Below are 22999 nucleotides of genomic sequence, written 5' to 3'. Positions count from 1 at the left end.
GTGCGCAACGATGTTTGGACCAGCCATGTGACGGTTTCTGCCCACCGGCTCTGTCAGGCACTAGAATGGCGACAACCGTTTAGTGTGAAGGACTGCTGGTGGTTTTCTTGAGACTGAAGATTTTATTCTGGTTGTCGTATCCACTGATTTTAACACTTTTGTTTGACGTTGCAGGTAAAATACACTGATGGGAACAAAATCGCAATACCCATGAATTATGCGACATAAAGTAAAGTTGATAGCCACGTTCCTACATCTGAGAGATGGTGCAAATGGCTCTAAGCACTATGGGACTTCACATCTAAGGTCATCAGTCCCCTGGACTTAGAACTACTTAAACCTAACAAACCTAAGGACATCACACACACCCATGCCCGAGGTAGGATTCGAGCCTGCGACCGCAGCAGCAGCGCGCTTCCGGACTGAAGCACCTAGAACCGCTTGGCCACAGCGGCCGGCTATCTGAGAGATGACTATATTCAAATTTCGTTCCACTCGAGAAAAAGTGGAGCTAGTACCAGCAGTATGAGGATGCAAATCAAGTTTGCTTTAAATACATTCCGTAACGGTCAGGAGCTTCGGCTACCTTTGAGACTGGTCGAGGTCAGTTGTTAGTCAAGAATGCCTGTAAGGCGACAAAGACGCCATTATCAGCACGTCACTGAGGTCGTGTAACGGGGCTACGAGACGCTGGACGTTCCTTCTGTTGTACTGCTAAAAGACTTGGCAGGCATGTAACCACTGCAGATAATGCTGACAGTGGTAGTCAAAAGAATGTATGGTCGCAAGAAGACCCGGCTCCGACTGCCATGTGACACTTAAGAGAGGAAAGACCATCACGTTCGGCGTATGGCTCTGGCGGATCGTACTGCATCTGCAGCAACAATTTGAACAGCTGTTGGCGCCAGAGTGACACAACGAACTGTTACACATCGGTTACTTCAAGGACAGCTCCCAACGAGGGTCGAGGTCTATTATGTTTTCTGATGAAAGCTGGTTCTGCCTCTGTGCTGATGATGGCCGCTTGCTGACTAGAAGTAGGGCAATTGACAATCTGCATCCAACCTGTTTGCGAGCTAGACACACTGTACCTACATCTGAAGTTGTGGTCTGGAGCGTGATTTCGTATGATAGCAGGAGCACTCGTGGCTATACCACGCACTCTGATAAATTCTACGTCTACATCTACATCTATATCCATATTCCGCAAGCCACCTGACGGGATGTGGCGGAGGGTACCTTGCGTAGCTCTATCGGTTCTCCCTTCTGTTCCCGTCTCCTATTGTTCGTGGAAAGAAAGACTGTCGGTATGCCTCTGTGTGGGCTCTAATCTCTCTGATTTTATCCTGATGGTCTCTTCGCGAGATATACGTAGGGGGGAGCAATATACTGCTTGATTCCTCGGTGAATGTATGTTCTCTAAACTTCAACAAAAGCCCGTACCCAGCTAATGAGCGTCTCTCTTGCAGAGTCTTCCACTGGAGTTTATCTATCGTCTCCGTAACGCTTTCGCGATTGCTAAATGATCCTGTAACGAAGCACGCTGTTCTCCGTTGGATCTTCTCTATCTCTTCTATCAACCTTATCTGGTACGGATCCCACACCGGTGAGCAATATTCAAGCAGTGGGCGAACAAGTGTACTGTAACCTACTTCCTTTGTTTTCGAACTGCATTTCCTTAGGATTCTTCCAGTGAATCTCAGTCTGACATCTGCTTTACCGATGATTAATGTTAAATGGTCATTTCATTTTAAATCACTCCTAATGCTACTCCCAGAAAATTTATGGAATTAACTGCTTCCAGTTGCTGATCTGCTATATTGTAGCTAAATGATAAAGGATCTTTCTTTCTATGTATTCGCAGCACATTACACTTGTCTCATTGAGATTCAATTGCCATTCCCTGTTCCATGCGTCAATTCGTTGCAGATCCAACTGCATTTCAGTACAGTGTTCCATTGTTACAACGTCTCGATATACTACAGCATCATCCGCAAAAAGCCTCAGTGAACTTTCGATGTTATCCACAAGGTCATTTATATATATTGTGAGTAGCAACGGTCCTACGACACTCCCCTGCAGCTCAACTGAAATCACTCTTACTTCGGAAGACTTCTCTCCATTGAGAATGACATGCTGCGTTCTGTTATCTAGGAACTCTTCAATCCAAACACACAATTGGTCTGATAGTCCATATGCTCTTACTTTGTTCATTAAACGACTGTGGGGAACTGTATCGAACGCCTTGCCGAAGTCAAGAAACACGGCATCTACCTGGGAACCCGTGTCTATGGCCCTCTGAGTCTCGTGGACGAATAGCCCGAGCTGAGTTTCACACTGTCGTCTTTTTCGAAACCCATGCTGATTCCTACAGAGTAGATTTCTAGTCTCTAGAAAAGTCATTACACACGAACATTATACGTGTTCCAGAATTCTACAACTGATCGACGTTAGACGTCGGTTTGGTGATTCGACCAGTTGTTATGCCTTTCATGAACATCATTCCAGGGGGCGTTTTCCAACAGGATAATGCTCGTCTAAAAACTGCTGTTGTAACCCAACACGCTCTACACTCTCCAATCGACCACATATGGGACATCATCATGCGACAACTCCAGCGTAATCCACACCCAGCATAACCGTCCGTGTTCTGAACGACCAAGTGCAACAGGCATGGAATTCCATCCCACAAACTGACCTTCGGCAGCAGTACAACACAATGATGCTGGCGGTTACACCCATTATTAAAGTACCAGCATTTCACATTTGCAATGACTTATTTCGTGGTTACATTAACCTGTGACCTTTAATTGTTAATCACTTAAATATGTTACCTAGACAAGTGTATTCCAGAAATTTCATTACTCTACATTAATTGTTTTTTGGTGCTGCGATTTTTTTCTACCAGTGTGTTAATGTTTGTGTAACAAATACAAATTAGCTGTGTTAACACTGATGTCACCTTCCTCTATAAATTCGTTCTTAATATAATAAACTACTGGACTTTGTGGATCGCTCTCGAAACAATAATTCTAATGGCACTTAAAGGAAAATAAGTCAATAAGTTACAGGGCACAGTGGCTATTAGATTTATTAACAGAGCGTCTGTAGTGCACAAGTAAGTGAGAAACGAATTTTGTAATTTCTCGAACAAGAGTGGCAAACTTTAAGGCTACTTCTTGTTTATAATTCCTATACAATTACCCAAAACTATCAATGCTGACAATCGATTGTGAACCTTCACAGCTTCAGCTGTTTATTAAGTCTGATCAGCTGCCATACCACCGGTCAACAAACGACGATACAAGTACTGTCTTTCTCACATTTTTCTTGCATTTCTATTTCTTGTTAAGTTTATCTTGTGGTAACAACGAATGCTTATAAAATTGTAATAAAAACGGGAATCGCAAACATTACGACGAAATTATCGTTGTCATTCACAGTCTTCTTCCATAACCTTGAAAAAATCTGGTTAGGAAGAAAATAAATATGTGCAACAGAGAAATGTGTTCCACCAAACTAACTTCTCGAAACCATCATATCCGAACAAATAATGGTGTTTTTATTTCTTATTTTTCAATAATAACACAAAAACTACATTTTTGTGTAAGCAGCATTAAGAATTTTAATTGGTGACGATATCCGTCTTTGTAAAGGTCTAGTCTAATCCGATTTCACTCCGGCCAGTATTGGGGAGACGTCATGGGTGAAAAGAATTCTAAATAACGGCGGCACCCCGCGTTCTTCATTTGGCATTGCCAGAGGAGAAGGAGATGTTTTGGTGTGAGTTAAAGACGTTACCGCTGGTGAGTATCTAACTCGGGACCTTTCACATACCAAGCAGCAACTAACCCGCCAGGCCGTCCTCAGCGAAAAATGCAACTCTAAGAAAGCAGACTTTTCTACTATCGTCTTATACTGAAATGTGACGTATTTTCCAAGTTGTAGGCATTAATCTGATATTGAGAACAGCGAAACCAAAGATGCTGAGTAACTATCAAGAGGTAAAATATCGTGCCAACGATTCAAATTTTCGACTTTCTTCTTCGTAGAGACAGACGTACTGTGTGAAAATCAAGACAAAAATTTAAAAAAAATTGTTAAATGATTCGTACATTGACCTCTTGGATTCAAAAGCTGACACTCATTCTACTGCTGACGGTGATGTAGGACAGTATTATACTGTGGTAGGTCTCAATAAGTACTTGAAAATCAAAATCACGATTTCTCGTCAACAAACGAAGGGAGCGTTGTTTCTGGAAGGCATGTATCACTTCTCCATAAATAGAATATTCCTGCAGAAGTTCGAAAATCGATACTTCTCTTCTTACAGGAGGGGGTACGGAAATTTCCTCACCCATCTGATCCATTTTTAAACACACGTAAGTTGCATGACCGGGACATGAAACAGCCAGAAGAACAAGACGAAGTTTTTAGCCAATCTCGAGAAAATCCCACTGAAGAATTTTCGATGCTGTTCGCAATACACAATATGTTCACATTATATTTGAGGCACCCAGAAGCAAACGGCAGTAAATCGACTTTTTCTCGAAGATGAGATGTTGCCTTCATTTTGTTCTCTATGCAGCCGCCTATCGATTAGCCCCTTAAAACACGAGCAGAACAGCTTATGACTGCCTTAAAACGTACCTGCAAAATAGGTTACTGGTGTAAAAGCCGTTATACCTATTTCTGGCTGCAAAGTAAAACTGCGTGAACCCATTGCATGATGAAGTAGCAGAATTTGGCGTATCCTTAGAATCGCCATTATCTAAAGTCTGAAGATGCAAAACTCGCCATGTACACGTTATGTATTTTGTCTGAATAATGCTGTTCCCCAGCTTACCGGCCGGAATGACCTAGCGGTTCTATATGCTACAGTCTAGAGTCGCGCGACCGTTGCGGTCGCAGGTTCGAATCCTGCCTCGGGCATGGATGTCTGTGATGTCCTTGGGTTAGCTAGGTTTAAGTATTTCTAAGTTCTAGGGGACTGATGACCTCAGAAGTTAAGTCCCATAGTACTCAGAGCCATTTGAACCATTTTTTTCCCCAGCTTATTACTTCATGGACGTTAGTTTTAAGTCTATGTGTGGCAGTTTCGTCAAGTTGTCCATTCTGCACGCTACTGACAAACAAGAAACAGGAGCATTCTCGCTGTTACCTATCCATAGTTGGGGTTTTTCTTGGCTTGCCTACTTTGTGAATGCATGGAGTACGTTTCTAATATTTTTCTCAGATAAAATATCAAGAGTGCTTCACTAGCTCCTCCATAATCATGGATGTTAATCACGGAACATATGTACAATCAGGGTCAAATGGGAAAGGCCGTGAAAGATGAGCAAACCCTTATGACTGGGTGAGGAACAAATCAAAACGCATGTGGTAAAATTCTATCTCGTATTTTCTGCTATTTCACTGCACGGAAATAATAAGAACTTCATGTAGACAGGGATGTAGTCTACGCTCCTACTGTTCAATCTGTACATCGAAGAAGCAATGATGGAAGTAAAAGACAGGTTCAGGAGTGGAATTAAAATTCAAGGTAAAAGTTATCAGTGATACGATTCGTTGACGACATTGCTATCCTGAGTGAAAGTGAAGAAGAATTTCATGATCTGCTGAATGGAATGAATGGTCTAATGAGTATATAATATGGATTGAGAGTAAATCGAAGAAAGACGAAAGTTGTGAGAAGTAGCAGAAATGAGAAGAGCGAGAAACTTAACATCATAATTGATGGTCACGAAGTAGATGAAGTTAAGGATATCTGCTACGGCAAGGAGGACATCAGAAGCATACTACCACTGGAAAAAAGGGGCATTCCTGACCAAGAGAAGTCTGCTAGTATCAAACATAGCCCTTAATTTGAGGATGAAATTTCTGAGAATGTGAATGTGAATGTGAATGTGAATGTGAGTGGCAGTGCCTCATGGACTGTGAGAAAACGGGAACAGAAGAGAACTGAAGCATTTGAGATGTGTTGCTACAGACGAATGTTGAAAATTTGGTGGACTGATAAGGTAAGGAATGAGGAGGTTCTGCGCAGAAACGGAGAGGAAAGGAATGTGTGGATAACACTGCCAAGGAGAAGAGACAAGATGATAGGACATCTGTTAAGAGTTCAGGGTTTGAGTTCCATGGTACTAGAGGGAGCCGTAAGGGCAAGCACTGTAGAGAAAGACAGAGATAGGAATACATCCAGAAAATAATTGAGGACATAGGCTTCTGGCAGCGGAAGCACTGGGAGGAGTCTTTCTTGTTCCATAAGCGTTAGATGGTGGCTTTGATGCCATCCGCCCTCTTCACCGAAAAGAGCTTCTTGTTCTCAAGGTTGCGATCACCAGAAGCAAACATGGAAACACACTAGTAAGAAGTGAGGCGGCCTACAGAATGGGCACTGGTGACGGTAGAGAGATATGCAGACGAGAAAATGCCTACTCGTCCGTGGAACCAAATGTTGGCTGAATTAGAAGAGTCTTAAAGGAAGCGAAACTGTGGGATAGTGATTTCTTGCTCAAAAAGCATTTCGGGCGGGCTTGGTACGAAAACGAAAATCTTGCTTTCTATAAGAATATAATCGATCGTCAAACAGCTTTGAATAATGCAAAGGAGGACTCAAACTCTGACATTCATTCAGAGGATAGTGAGTTGCCAGTGTACTTTAGAAGGAACAGGACAGGACTTGTAAGTATACGACAGCTGAACTACTAGTACTTTCAATCTTTTGTTTAATGACAGATACTATTTTAATCACTGTCACTTATAGTCTTTAAATCTTTTTCTTTTCTCCTTTGTACCGGTATTAAGGTGTCTTTTTGCTGTTACGTGATGATTGTATTGTATTGTCTTGTATGTTAAACGGGGACCTAGAAACGACGGAGAAGCTCCGTCCCCACCGCAGCCACAGTGGTCCTCAACCCCACGACGACTACCGCAGTCCACTTCACCCCTCCGCTGCCCCACACCGAACGCAGGGTTATTGTGCGGTTCGGCTCCCGGTGGACCCCCCACACCAGACGAGTGGGACCCCTATGTTTGCATGGTAGAGTAATGGTGGTGTACGTGGAGAACTTGTTTGCGCAGCAATCGCCGACATAGTGTAACTGAGGCGGGATAAGGGGAACAAGCCTGCATTCGCCGAGGCAGATGGAAAATCACCTAAAACCGTCCACAGACTGGCCGGTTCACCGGACCTCGACACAAATCCGCCAGGAGGATTCATGCCGTGGACCAGGCGCTCCTTCCCGTCCGGAATATGTGATGATAATGTACGCACATCCATCTCTACAGAAACCTACAGCAAAACTCCGTGGGACAGATGCAAAACTCGGTGAATCCAAATTATTTTAGGTTGTAATTAGTAAAGGAAAGCCGAATATTTCAGGAATTGTCACAGATATACTCCCTAGGTACACATAAGTGTACAATGAAAAGGAATTTCGAATACCTGCCACTCGAAGGATGTAAGTAAGAAATTTTTTGCGTTTCTTGGGGAAAATGTTCTTGTGCACTCACTGTGTTTTGTTTCTGGACGCCTCATTTAGGAATTTGTGGTACAGGCGTAAACGCACTGATACGTAAAACGATGTCCTAGAATCGAGCCAATCTCCCAGCAGGACTTTCGTAATGTATACTCGCGTGTGAGTGCAAAATATTTGCAGTCCTTATGTTTGATACTCAAAAGTGCCTAAGTTATGTGTCCAATAACAATTTTTTAAGGGAACATAGTATCTAAAAATTTCAACTCTCCCTTCAACCGTTCATACCACTTTTTGAGGAATATATTACGTAAAAATTTGAACTGGTCTCTCAACCAGTTCATACAATGGCTCACGTAATGACTGTGAGAACGTTGGACGAATACCAGAACATACTTTTCATTAGCTAGATGGTAAGGTTCTTACTTGACTCTCCACTGTCAATGGAAAATCTTTTTGCGTCGAGATGTTCTGAACACCACTGTCGCGGAAAAATGGAACTGAGATACTATGAGTCATAGTATAAATTTGTCCCACAGACGCATCGTATTTCTACATAAACCGTTTCTTAAACAGATGTTTTAGGGCACGTAGCGTATACATTTACCAATATTAAATTCAACACTACGTATAGCTTAGTAGCTCAAATGAATGTATACTGAAAAAAGACGTCTATATGTGGCCTCAGTACTTCGACATGACGTGCACAATCCAGAGTGCTTACTGCTAGCCTCCACTGCTCCACAGTGACAAATAAGTATCAAGTGCATAAGAACTACGCCGTCAGTCTTCGAATGCGATTTTCTTAATGGTGGCTGAGAATTGTGCCTTATACTCTCTCCTTTTGGAAATCTCAGTCACGAAACTTACTGATGCTGAAAGAGGGTAGAATCGTTGACAGAACGTTCACATCCCTCCTTGTTAGTGAAAATTCAACGTGTGAGAATCTTCTCATGAATGGTCTGCTGTGGGAATGCGAAATCCGGGGTTCTGTTTCATTCGCAGCATTAACCAAATAACTTTAGAAATATAGTGCATGGAGATATCTGTCTCTTATAAATTCATAATGATGGAAACATTCAGCCATATCTACCAAAACCGACGCTACGAAATAGGCACAAATCCAAATTTTAAAACGGACATGTTTCTCACGGTACTCGATCTCGTGACTGTATGGTTTAGAGGCACATGCGCTAATAGGAGATCAATTTTGCGTAAATCTTAGGACAAAAAGTATATACGAAGTGTGTAAGAGAAATAATGAGATTGACAACACTGCGAGCGATCTGCCAACACTGTGTTGCTCTGCTTGCCTAGACTGGTGTGTTCATCCCTTCCAGATGCTCAGTCCGAGTTTCAACTCCATACAGCCATACCGTGATTTTTGAGAGCGCTATCGTTGAAGCTGTGTTTTTGTTGTGTGTTACGAAAATGGAACAGCCAACTTTAGAGCAACATAATTCCATAAAGTTTGTGTTAAATTTGGGCAGTCCGCGAGTGTGACCTCTGAAAATTTGGAACAGATCTATAGGAAACATTCCTTAACAAGAGTACATGTTTTTTTGCTGGCACAAATCAATTTCGGAAGGCCGACAACACGATGAAGATGAATCTCGCTCAGGGAGACCTTCAAGTTCAAAATCCCGCGAAAACGTCGAACGTGTGCATGCTCTTGTGAGATTTTTCCTCCAGATCAAATTGCCAACCAAGTGTTTCACAAAGATCTCCTTGAAAGGCTCAGTAAAAGGGTGAATCGAGTGAAACCAGACATTGCTTAGACAAGTGGACGCTGCAAAATGGTAACGTCTCATGTCGCAGAACCACTTCCATCACAGAATTTTTGACCTCAAAACCATTCCTACTGTTCACAGCTCCCCCGTATTCACCTGATGTGAGTGAGTCCTTGTGAATTTTTTGTCTTTCACCGAAATTGAAAATGTCTTAAAAGGACGTCATTTGGCACTCCGGACAACATTCAAAAGAATGTGACCAGCGTGTTACAGGCCCTACCAGCCGAAGCCTTTCGGAGCTGCTCCAAAGACTGAGAACAATAACTCCCCCGGGTTCCTGGGTTCGATTCCCGGCGAGGTAAGGGATTTTCTCTGCCTCGTGATGACTGGGTGTTGTGTGATGTCCTTAGGTTAGTTACGTTTAAGTAGTTCTAAGTTCTAGGGGACTCATGAACATAGATGTTAAGTCCCATAGTGCTCAGAGCCATTTGAACCATTTTGAACAATAACTACGCACTGAAGAGAACTACTATGAAGCGCACGATTTTATTGTCTGACAAATATGAAAACTGTGGCAGATGAAAAAATCAGTCTCATTACTTCTCTCACACACTCCATACCTAAGTAGACCAGTTCGTTTTCTAAACACACCATCTTGGCACGTCGAGTTGCGTACTCTACTGTCACTCGGTGTTGCACTAGCAACAAGAGAACTAGTTGTTTATAAATGAAAGGTGTTATTTTACCACAGAAACACTGAATTATCATTTTCACAGTTCCATATAACGGGTACAACTATAGCAAGAATAATTCTAAAACGTCTTAGACACGCTGAAGAACAGCCAGCCGGAGTGGCCGTGAGGTTCTAGGCGCTACAGTCTGGAACCGAGCGACCGCTCCGGTCGCAGGTTCGAATCCTGCCTCGGGCATGGTGGTGTGTAATGTCCTTAGGTTAGTTAGGTTTAATTAGTTCTAAGTTCTAGGCGACTGATGACCTCAGAAGTTAAGTCGCATAGTGCTCAGAGCCATTTGACCCAAGCTCAAGAGCATTCCATGAAGCAGCAGGTTGCCGTGTAAAGGAAACCTTGTTTATCTTCGTTCGTCGTGTCGTCCAGTGTCATAGGTCTAATGCAGAGCTCTCGCGAGCGTTAAGCACCCACAGGAAAACGCGCCATGAGCTCCGAGTAGAGTATAGGAATGCATCGCCTTTCCTCGATTGCTCATTGACGGGTTTGAAAATTGCGTTCCTTATCCTGGCAGGTTGCCATATGAAGGATAGGTTTCTTGATAAAGGTTTACTAAACGGCTCTTCTCCTAGTATATTCGTATCGTACAATGGAGCTTTTGGAATGTACACTACTGGCAATTAAAATTGCTACACCAAGAAGAAATGCAGATGATAAACGGGTACTCATTTGACAAATATATCATACTAGAACTGATATGTGATTACATTTTCACGAAATTTGGCTGCATAGATTCTGAGAAATCAGTACCCAGAACAACCAACTCTGGCCGTAATAACGATCTTGATACGCCTGGGCATTGAGTCAAACAGAGCTTGGATGCCGTATACAGGTACAGCTGCCCATGCACCTTCAAAACGATACCACAGTTAATAAAGAGTATTAACTGGCGCATTGTGACGAGCCAGTTGCTCGGCCACCATTGACCAGACGTTTTCAATTGGTGAGAGATCTGGAGAATGTGCTGGCCAGGGCAGCAGTCGAACATTTTCTGTATCCAGAAAGGCCCATACAGGACCTGCAACATGCGGTCGTACATTATGCTGCTGAAATGTAGGGTTTCGCAGGGATCGAATGAAGGGTAGAGCCACGGGCCATAACACACCTGAAATGTAACGTCCACTGTTCAAAGTGCCGTCAATGCGAACAACAGGTCACCGACACGTGTAACCAATGGCACCCCATACCATCAAGCCAGGTGATACGCCAGTATGGCGATGACGAATACACGTTTCTAATGTGCGTTCACCGCTGTAACGCCAAACATGGGTGCGACCATCATGATACTGTAAACAGAAGCTGGCTTCATCCGAAAAAATGACGTTTTGTCATTCGTGCACACAGGTTCGTCGTGAGTACACCATCACAGGCACTCCTGTCTGTGATGCAGTCTCAAGGGTAACCGCAGCCATGGTCTCCGAGCTGATAGTCCATGCTGCTGCAAACATCGTCGTACTGTTTGTGCAGATGGTTGTTGTCCTGCAAACGTCCCCATCTGTTGACTCAGGGATCGAGACGAGGCTGCACGATCCGTTAAAGCCATGCGGATAAGATGCCTGTCATCTCGACTGCTAGTGATACGATGCCGTTGGGATCCAGCAGGGCGTTTCGTATTACCCTCCTGAACCAACCGATTCCATATTGTGCTAACAGTCATTGGATCTCGACCAACGCGAGCAGCAATGTCGCGATACGATAAACCGCAATCGCGATTAGCTACAATCCGACCTTTACCAAGGTCGGAAACGTGATGGTAAGCATTTCTTCTCCTTACACGAGGCATCACAACAACGTTTCACCAGGAAACGCCGGTCAACTGTTGCTTGTGTATTAGAAATCGATTGGAAACTTTCCTCATGTCAGCACGTTGTAGGTGTCGTCACCGGCGCCAATCTTGTGTGAATGCTCTGAAAAGCTAACCATTTGCATATCACAGCATCTTCTTCCTGACGCTTAAATTTCGCGTCTGTAGCACGTCATCTTCGTGGTGTAGCAGTTTTAATGGCCAGTAGTGTATCATATCGGATATCTACATATATTATTTCCGGATAGTCCGTTCGTTAGTTCCCATGTATTGCGACAAGGCTTTCCCTAGTCGCTAAACGATAAGATTCGAATTATCTCTAAAACTTGGTAACATCGGTAACAGGTTGTGATTCTTGAAAAAAGATATGTATGGTGCACTAAAATGTGTTCTGTTGAATGTGTAACACACTAAACTCAAATGCTGCGATCAGTGGCAAGATAAAAAAAAAAAAAAAAACGTAATGTTATCTTAACTATGACGTGTTGATGACATATTGAACTGAACATAACGGTTGCTTGCTGCTTTTATTATTTTTATTTCATTATTTTTAGCTGTAGACAAATATCAAAAGTGCTTAAAAGCTGATACCGAAACAATGTGTGATGTAGTAAGCACAAAAAGTACAATAAACTTCGAACTACTTGTCATAGAGTCATGTATCTGCCAGGTGGTTCAGAAGTGCATACTGCGGACGACTTCAAACAGAATTTGACTGTAATATCATAAAATTTCGGTGTTATGAAGATCGCGAATTGGTGGCGATTACAGTTCATACCGTCAACAGCCCAGAAATATTAGAATTCTTTTATATCAGTGCAAAGGTCTTCGCAGACAATTTAGAGAAAACAAACTTTCAAAAATTCTAGACTTTCCGTATGATACACTCTACATAAGCACTCTGGCAATGAAGACGTTGCATAGATCTGTAATTTACTTATTCATTGAAATTACCATTGTATCAGAACAGTGCAAATATATTTCACAAAAGGAACTGGCAACATTACAGTCAGCTATTTTCCACCTTTTGCCGAAAACATTGGGCGTTCCCTGGATTTATATTAACACAGATAAAACAATACACCTCCCTTCGAGTCAAAGTATGATCGTGTTTTACAGATAGTTCATGTTTCTACATAAATGATTCCGTTAAAAAGTGGTTGTATTTGTTATGATTTTCAGTCGTACGACTGTTTTGACGCAGCTCTACATGCTAGTCTGCGTTGGCCTTTTCATCTCGGCATATCTCATCTCTTTGAACCTGCTTCCTATACCCGAGCTTCGGCCTCTTCCTTGAGTTTTTACCCCGTACACTTCTATTTATTAGCAAACAGACGATGTGCATCATTCACCGATCCCTTCTTTTAGTGGGGTTGTGCCACAATTTATTTTTCTCATTTCGGTTTAGTATCTCTACATTAGTTGCCTGATCTACCCATATAATTAGCAACATCTTCCTGTACCATCACTTTCCTGACGTTTCTCTCTTCTTCTTTCCATTACCGTTTATTGTCTATGTTTCCTTCCGTAAAGGACTACACTCTAGTCAAACAGCTTCAGAAAAGGCTTCCATAAATTTAAATTTATATTAGATGTCAGGAAATTTCTCTGTTTCAGAAGTTCTTTTCTTCTTATTGTCAGTCTGTATTTTAAATTTTCTCTGTTTCAGACATCATCATTTATTTTGCTATCCTAATAACGTAATTCAGGAGTAACTGACTGAATAACGCTTGTATTTATAAATATTAAAAACATTAGTACAGGTATTTTGCTAGCTCAAATGAGTGTATAGTATAAGTAGACTCGAAAGACCTTGCATGCACAAGTCACACCACGTAGTCGCCACTGCTCGAGAGCAACAACCATTTTCGAAGTGTATTAGAACAATACAGTCAATTTTCGAATGCGATTTTTTCGTTGGTCGCTGAGAACTGTGTCATAATTTTGCTTAGTGTAATATTTCGTTATGAATTTTATGCATGTCGTAAGTGGTTCGAACTGATGACGAAACGTTCACACGTTTTCCATGTTGGATAGCTAGAAAATGTCAAATTACCCAGAATAACTTTTCTATTCGACCATAAGAAACAATTCGGCTTAAGAATTTTTTAGGTTGGTCCATTTGTGTTCGTGTTATGGCGTCTATCCATGTTTGACAGACCAAAATATTTTTTTGTTTTAATTTCAATTTTACCAATATCTTGTAACTTTTTTAAGTAAATTAAATCAGTTTGTTTACTTATTCAGCACATCGATTCCCACATGAGGAGTCAGAATACAAATTCGCGAGTACGATATTGATAATTTAGGAACTATTAAACTATTGACTTCAAGATATTATTTTTGGGTTCTATCAATAGATAAAATTTCATCCACTGACAATTAGTATTTTAAAGTTTTAGAAAGTTATATATGGTACTCAGACAGTAAAAAAATTAAATTACTCAAAAATTAAAGAACTAAAAGTACAGTTAATTGTCATTTCGATCCGATATTAAAATGTCATTATATTCAATTAACTTTGAGCAAATAACGTCACAAAGAATTCATGGTAGTCGTTTTGGAAATCAACTATCAAAATAAAATTCTGACATATTTTTCTGGATAGTAGTAGTCGTATGGGATGATTGTCTTGGAACCAGTGGAGGGGGGTGATCACAGGCCTGGTGTAAGTCTTTTAATTTGACGCCACTTCGGCGACTTGAGTGTCAATAACTTACTCTAATAATACCACTGGCGAAGGACGACCTTTCAGTTTAATGTCGAATCCAAAACATGTGCTGTTCCTGGAGTATACTCGCATCATTGATAAGTGGAGGCAAGGGTAAAAGAAAACTAAAAAATATCAAGACCTGCCTGAGATTCAATACAAAATTGCCAAGTATGCACTTCATCACTTTTTTATTGTCTATTTCGATTCGTTTCGTAGTAAGAGGTTCTGTGCGGTTGTCGCATAACCTCTTCTAAATTCATTCGCTGAGAACTTTTTTAGAAGATGTCCGTCTCCTGACCAAACATGCTGAGTTATCATGCTATGAAGCCTGACTTGTGTGGTTATCAAGGGACGTAGCGTGGTTAATTTAAGGGGTGGCTGTCGCCACTCCATTACTTCCTGATCGTAGTATACAATGAGTGCCAAAGAAACTGATACACCTGCTTAATAACGTGTAGGTCCCCCGCGAGCACACAGAAGTGTCGCAACATGACTCGACTAATGTCTGAAGTAGTGCTGGAGGGAATTCACACCATTGCCACACGGGATTAGCCGAACGGTCTCGGGGGCTGCAGTCATGGACTGTGCGGCTGGTCCTGGGGGAGGTTCGAGTCCTCCCTCGGGCATGGGTGTATGTGTTTGTCCCCAGGATAATTTAGGTTAAGTAGTGTGTAAGCTTAGGGACTGATAACCTTAGCAGTTAAGTCTCATAAAATTTCACACACATTTGAAAATTTTGAATTCACACCATGAATCCTGTGGGCTTTCCATAAATCCGTTAAGAATACGAAGGAGTGGAGATCGCTTCTGAACAGCACGTTGCAAGCCATCCCAGAGATGCTCAATAATGTTCATGTCTGCGGAGCTTTGTGGACAGCGGAAGTGTTTGAATTCAGAAGAGTGTTCCTGAAGCCATCCTGTAGCAATTCTGGACGTGTGGGATGTCGCATCGTCCTGCTGGAATTGCTGTCGGAATGTACAATGGACATGAATGAATGCTGGTGATCAGATAGGATGCTCACGTGTGTGTCACATGTCAGAGTCGTATATAGACATATCAGGGTTCCCATATAGCTTCAGCTGCACAAGACCCACACTATTACAGAGTCTCCACTAACTTGAACAGACCTATGCTGACATGCAGGGTCCATGGATTGATGAGGTTGTCTCCATACCCGTACATATCCTTCCACTCGATACAATTTGAAAAGAGACTCGTCCGATCAGGCAACATTTTTCCAGTTATCAACAGTCCAATGTCAGTGATGACAGGCCCAGGAGAGGCATAAAGCCTTGTGCCGTGCAGTCATCAAGGATACACGAGTGGGCCTTTGGCTCTGAAAGCCCATATCAGTGATGTTTCTTTGAATGGTTCAAGACAAATAAACTTGCTTCACTGTAGGCAAAAGAAAAATAAATGTTTCTTATAAAGTATCAAATTGCTCTTCACACTATTTCAGTATATAAAAATCTTAGATTATATTAAAAACTAAAACAATGCATTTGAATATCATATTAAAAGAAATTCTGCTAAAATAACAAATAATTTGAATATAAGAATCAATGTACATCCATTTGATGAAGAGAATAAGGTGTGCCATCTGCAGATAATAAAAGATGAGAAGGAAGAGTGTGTTAACTATATAACAATAAGACAGACAAATGGTCATAAGACTTTTATACCCATTACATTCATAAGTTATCTGAATTAGTGTTTCTCATGTGCGTTCTCTAATGTCTTCTACCTGTCTTCCATTAGGTAGTAATCATAGTCTTATCTGTTGTATACTGAGGTTCAAAAGTCATGAGGTACCTCCTAACATTTGGCGATCCTCCTTTTGCTCAGAGTTGTGCGGCAACTCGACGTAGCATGGACTCAACAAGTCGTTGAAATATTGAGCCATGCTGCCTCTATAGCTGTCCACAACCAAAAGTATTGCCAGTGTAGGATTTTGTGCATGAACTGACCTTTTGATTATATCCTGTAAATGTTAGACAGGATTAACTTCGGACGATATGGCTGGCCAAATCATTCACTCGAATTGTTCATAACACTCATGCCAGTCATCTGCTGCCATAGCCCATTTACGAAACATTTCACAGCACTGTCATAACAGATACGTTCGTCACATGTCCCACATTAATATCTGACGTTATTTCATACAGTGTTTCTTGTCTGCTAACGCTGACAACTCTATGGGAACGCTGCTGCTCTTGGTCGTTAAGTTAAAGACCTTGTCCACTGTGTTGTCTGTGGTGAGATATAATGCCGAAATTCCGTGTTCTCGGTACTCTTTTGACACAGTGGATCTTTGAATATTGAATTCCCTAACGATTTCCGAAACTACCATTCTCCATTCAAAGTCTGTTAATCCCTGTTGTGCAGCCATAATCACATTGGAAACCTTTTCACATGAATTATCTGAGTACCAGTGCAGTGCCCTATCAAATTCGTACCTTGTGTGTGAGATATTACCACTAACTGTGTGTGTGCACATTGCTATCCCATGACGTTTGTCACCTCAGTGCAATCCTTCAGTGACTGTGGGTAGTTCAACCGCCATCCATATATGTGGAGTCATATGCTATTCACCTCCTTTTAATTTCGTTAATTCTGAATACAGAGTTCTACTGTAGTCTGTGCCAAATGCTATTTGTGTACTTTGCCCTTTGCTCCTAGCAATACCGAAAATACATTTGTCCTTTCTTCATTGGTAGACCTTACTTTCTGAATTGTTTTTACATTAATAGCCCATGATTCACCTCAGAAAATCAACACCATCAATAAACGACGATTGCAAACTTTCCATTTACAAAAGACCAAAAGTATAGATTTAGTTCTGCTTCCAAAAAATTTAGGCTGTGTATTTTGTATGTTTGAGAAAGATAGTATTTAACATGTTGATTCAAGTGCCATTGATCGACTAAAGAAGTTGATAAATGAGTTCCACTGCAGTATTATGGAACCAATACACAGAATTGACACCACAAGAAAATAGGAAAGTCTTTGAAAATTAAAAGAGCTGTGCTACAGAAATACACTCACAAAATTTCTTGAACTCCAAGAGATTATTATACCTAGTATCTCTTCCTATAAAATTATTGTATAGGGTAAAATTATATCTCAAGCAGATATATTTTTAATTAGTTTTACAATTATGTTTGTCTGTTAGCCATTCAGAACACATGGTAAATTGTCAAAGAGTTTTATGTTTAAAATCGGTTAGAACAAATGATTTCTGTATTTCTTATAATGATTATGAGCAAGTATTTTACTTTTTTGATACAAAATGTATCTTCATACTATTACCAATGTCAGTAACAGAGGAAAGTATATCATAGATTACTCACTTGTTTTCTGTGACATCTTTTGTCATTAACCTACCATGTTTTGCACTGATCCAAGAATCATTTTGAAGATACCAGAATGTGTGTGGCTTAATCGAAATAACATGACATTGCAGCCCAAAAACACAGAAGGAAGTTTGCAATTAAACATTCCTTTATCAATGATATTGTGAGAGACAGAGCTTAATCTCCAGTTGGACACAGTCTTGGAAGGAACTCGACCAAGTACTTCAGAAAGACACTATCCTCTTACTCGTATTAACCAATTTAGGGAAACCACAGAGAATGTACAGTTTAATGACTGGACAGTTATTAGACCTCAATCCTCACAAATATGAGACTGGTCTGTTGACCACTTGCCTCATTGTTCTAAAGCCATTTCAAAGTGGATGTTTTTCAATGACAAAACATCTTATCCTGAAGAGAGTGAAATCATTGGTTTCCTTACACTTAAGTTTTAAAAAAAACCGGTTTCACGTGTTATCAAGAGGGTGGTCATAGTTTATCTGAATATCTACTCTCTATTTGATATGTGTTGTTCTTGTTACCCCCTCCACCCATCTTTGTTTCTACTGAGAGAAAATGGCCATATACCTCACACATTAATTTAGCTTTTTTATTTAGTTATATTTGTGTGTTTCAGTAAGTATTGCATCAAGTTATAGGTCGTGATGTCTATAGCCAGTGTATGCTTATGTATCATTGCCAGAGACCATAGGTTTTGGGAAATATTATGAACCAATTTCAACAAAATCTCATTGATTCAAAATTATGGTGATGTACCGAATAATATATACATTTACGTTATATTTCACCAGAATTGTAAGGAAATAATAACCGAAGAGGAGCTAAGCAAGATGATTTGACATGACCATAATCATTACATTTCTGTTTTTCATTCACATTTGTCTGATAACAGTTTACATTTTCCAGGGAGTCAAAACATTAACATAGACGAACTAATAACGTATGGCACAAGTAATAATGGATTAATAAATTTCAATTCTTCTGTGTGCATGATAATGAGCTCTTCAGTCACCTTATCTTCACTTTCTTCGTCTACTAAATATACTTCATTCACTTTATCCACAACACTTAGCTACTCAAATCCTGGTTTGTATGCATTGATATTTAACAACTTGTATATATTTTCCATTATCTACATCTTCACAATGTCTTGCATTGTAAATTAAAATATTCGTTTTACTTGTAACACAACACCTCATGCATATTTTCTAATTTTTTTTAAATCGTGTTCTTACTTACCCTTTTGATAAACCATGGACCTTGCTGTTGGTGGGGAGGCTTGTGTGCCTCAGCGATACAGATAGCCGTACCGTAGGTGCAACCACAACGGAGGGGTATCTGTTGAGAGGCCAGACAAATGTGTGGTTCCTGAAGAGGGGCAGCAGCCTTTTCAGTAGTTGCAAGGGCAACATTCTGGATGATTGACATATCTGGCCTTGTAGCAATAGCCAAAATGGCCTTGCTGTGCTGGTACTGCGAACGGCTGAAAGCAAGGGGAAACTATGGCCGTAATTTTTCCCGAGGTCATGCAGCTTTACTGTATGATTAAATGATGATGGCGTCCTCTTGGGTAAAATATTCCGGAGGTAAAATAGTCCCCCATTCGGATCTCTGGGCGGGGACTACTCAAGAGGATGTCGTTATCAGCAGAAAGAAAACTGGCGTTCTACGGATCGGAGCGTGGAATGTCAGATCCCTTAATCGGGCAGGTAGGTTAGAAAATTTAAAAAGGGAAATGGATAGGTTAAAGTTAGATATAGTGGGAATTAGTGAAGTTCGGTGGCAGGAACAAGACTTTTGGTCAGGTGACTACAGGGTTATAAACACAAAATCAAATAGGGGTAATGCAGGAGTAGGTTTACTAATGAATAGGAAAATAGGAATGCGGGTAAGCTACTACAAACAGCATAGTGAACGCATTATTGTGGCCAAGATAGATACGAAGCCCACACCTACTACAGTAGTACAAGTTTATATGCCAACTGGCTCTGCAGATGACGAAGAAATTGAAGAAATGTATGATGAAATAAAAGAAATTATTCAGATAGTGAAGGGTGATGAAAATTTAATAGTCATGGGTGACTGGAATTCGGCAGTAGGAAAAGGGAGAGAAGGAAACGTAGTAGGTGAATATGGATTGGGGCTAAGAAATGAAAGAGGAACCCCCCTGGTAGAATTTTGCACAGAGCACAACTTAATCATAGCTAATACTTGGTTTAAGAATTATGAAAGAAGGTTGTATACATGGAAGAACCCTGGAGATACCCAAAGGTATCAGATAGATTATATAATGGTAAGACAAAGATTTAGGAACCAGGTTTTAAATTGTAAGACATTCCCATGGGCAGATGTGGACTCTGATCACAATCTATTGGTTATGACCTGTAGATTAAAACTGAAGAAACTGCAAAAAGGTGGGAATTTAAGGAGATGGTACCTGGATAAACTGAAAGAACCAGAGGTTGTACAGAGTTTCAGGGAGAGCATAAGGGAAAAATTGACAGGAATGGGGGAGAGAAATACAGTAGAAGAAGAATGGATAGCTTTGAGGGATGAAGTAGTGAAGGCAGGAGAGGATAAAGTAGGTAAAAAGACGAGGACTAGTAGAAATCCATGGGTAACAGAAGAAATATTGAATTTAATTGATGAAAGGAGAAAATATAAAAATGCAGTAAATGAAGCAGGCAAAAAGGAATACAAACATCTCAAAAATGAGATCGACAGGAAGTGCAAAATGGCTAAGCAGGGATGGCTAGAGGACAAATGTAAGGATGTAGAGGCTTATCTCACTAGGGGTAAGATAGATACTGCCTACAGGAAAATTAAAGAAACCTTTGGAGATAAGAGAACCAATTGTATGAATATCAAGAGCTCAGATGGAAACCTAGTTCTAAGCAAAGATCGGAAAGCAGAAAGGTGGAAGGAGTATATAGAGGGTCTATACAAGGGTTATGTACTTGAGGACAATATTATGGAAATGGAAGAGGATGTGGATGAAGATGAAATGGGAGATACGATACTGCGTGAAGAGTTTGACAGAGCACTGAAAGACCTAAGTCGAAACAAGGCCCACGGAGTAGACAACATTCCATTGGAACTACTGACGGCCTTGGGAGAGCCAGTCCTGACAAAACTCTACCATCTTGTGAATAAGATGTATGAAACAGTCGAAATACCCGCAGACTTCAAGAAGAATATAATAATTCCAATCCCAAAGAAAGCAGGTGTTGACAGATGTGAAAATTACCGAACAATCAGTTTAATAAGCCACAGCTGCAAAATACTAACGCGAATTATTTACAGACGAATGGAAAAACTAGTAGAAGCCGACCTGGGGGAAGATCAGTTTGGATTCCGTGCAAACACTGGAACACGTGAGGCAATACTGACCTTACGACTTATCTTAGAAGAAAGATTAAGGAAAGGCAAACCTACATTTCTAGCATTCGTAGACTTAGAGAAAGCTTTTGACAATGTTGACTGGAATACTCTCTTTCAAATTATAAAGGTGGCAGGGATAAAATACAGACAGCGAAAGGCTATTTACAATTTGTACAGAAACAAGATGGCAGTTATAAGAGTCGAGGGACATGAAAGGGAAGCAGCTGTTGGGAAGGGAGTAAGACAGGGTTGTAGCCTCTCCCCGATGTTATTCAATCTGTATACTGAGCAAGCAGTAAAGGAAACAAAAGAAAAAATCGGGGTAGGTATTAAAATCCATGGAGAAGAAATACAAACTTTGAGGTTCGCCGATGACATCGTAATTCTGTCAGAGACAGCAAAGGACTTGGAAGAGCAGTTGAATGGAATGGATAGTGTCTTGAAAGGAGGATATAAGATGAACATCAACAAAAGCAAAACGAGGATAATGGAATGTAGTCGAATTAAGTCGGGGGCTGCTGAGAGAATTAGATTACGAAATGAGACACTTAAAGCAGTAAAGGAGTTTTGCTATTTGGGGAGCAAAATAACTGATGATGGTCGAAGTAGAGAGGATATAAAATGTAGACTGGCAATGGGAAGGAAAGCGTTTCTCAAGAAGAGAAATTTGTTAACATCGAGTATAGATTTAAGTGTCAGGAAGTCATTTCTGAAAGTATTTGTATGGAGTGTAGCCATGTGTGGAAGTGAAACATGGACGATAAATAGTTTGGACAAAAAGAGAATAGAAGCTTTCGAAATGTGGTGCTACAGAAGAATGCTGAAGATTACATGGGTAGATCACATAACTAATGAGGCGGTATCGAATAGAATTGGGGAGAAGAGGAGTTTGTGCCACAACTTGACTAGAAGAAGGGACCGGTTTGTAGGACTCGTTCTGAGGCATTAAGGGATCACCAATTTAGTATTGGAGAGCAGTGTGGAGGGTAAAAATCGTAGAGGGAGACCAAGAGATGAATACACTAAGCAGATTCAGAAGGATGTAGGTTGCAGTAGGTACTGGGAGATGAAGCAGCTTGCATAGGATAGGGTAGCATGGAGAGCTGCATCAAACCAGTCTCAGGGCTGAAGACCACAACAATGGTAAAATTAGCAACAAAATATCTCATCCTAAAACGTAATTGCTTCAAACCTATTTCATTTATATTGCCCTAAAATGTGTCTTTTGTTATTAACTGATTAATAAAGGAAAATAAGGAGCCAATTGGTAAATCAAGCATTGGTAACTGACAAGTGTTTGTAAAATTAATGAACATAGTATCATAATATTATAAAATTACAGCACATAAACTAGTTCTGTAAGTAAAACCATTAAATAGATGACTTATTTAAAATAAAGAGGAAAGAGGGAAGAATAAAGGAAGTCACATTTTGGAACAGATTTTATAATTGTAAATCCCTACAATCTTTAGTTTTCTTTATGATGTAGATAATTTTCAGAACGAAGCAGAGTGTGTGTAGATTTCAAGCTTCCTGGCAGTTTGAATCTGGCAGGAAGTTTCGATGTAGATAATATACCTTTTAGTTGAAATCTGACACACAGACTGTTCATGTTGAAATCTAATCGATAAATGAGGCAGCACATAAATTTTATTTCGATAAACTTACTGTAATTTTGTCCATTTTCATTGTAATACAAAATGCATATTTTCTAGTATGTAAAAATAGATTTTTTAAAGAGGTCGATGTAGTTTACAGCAGATCTGGCAACA

Source organism: Schistocerca gregaria, chromosome X (genome assembly GCF_023897955.1).
Source record: "Schistocerca gregaria isolate iqSchGreg1 chromosome X, iqSchGreg1.2, whole genome shotgun sequence".
Taxonomy (NCBI): domain Eukaryota; kingdom Metazoa; phylum Arthropoda; class Insecta; order Orthoptera; family Acrididae; genus Schistocerca; species Schistocerca gregaria.
Note: the sequence above shows the minus strand (reverse complement) of the source record.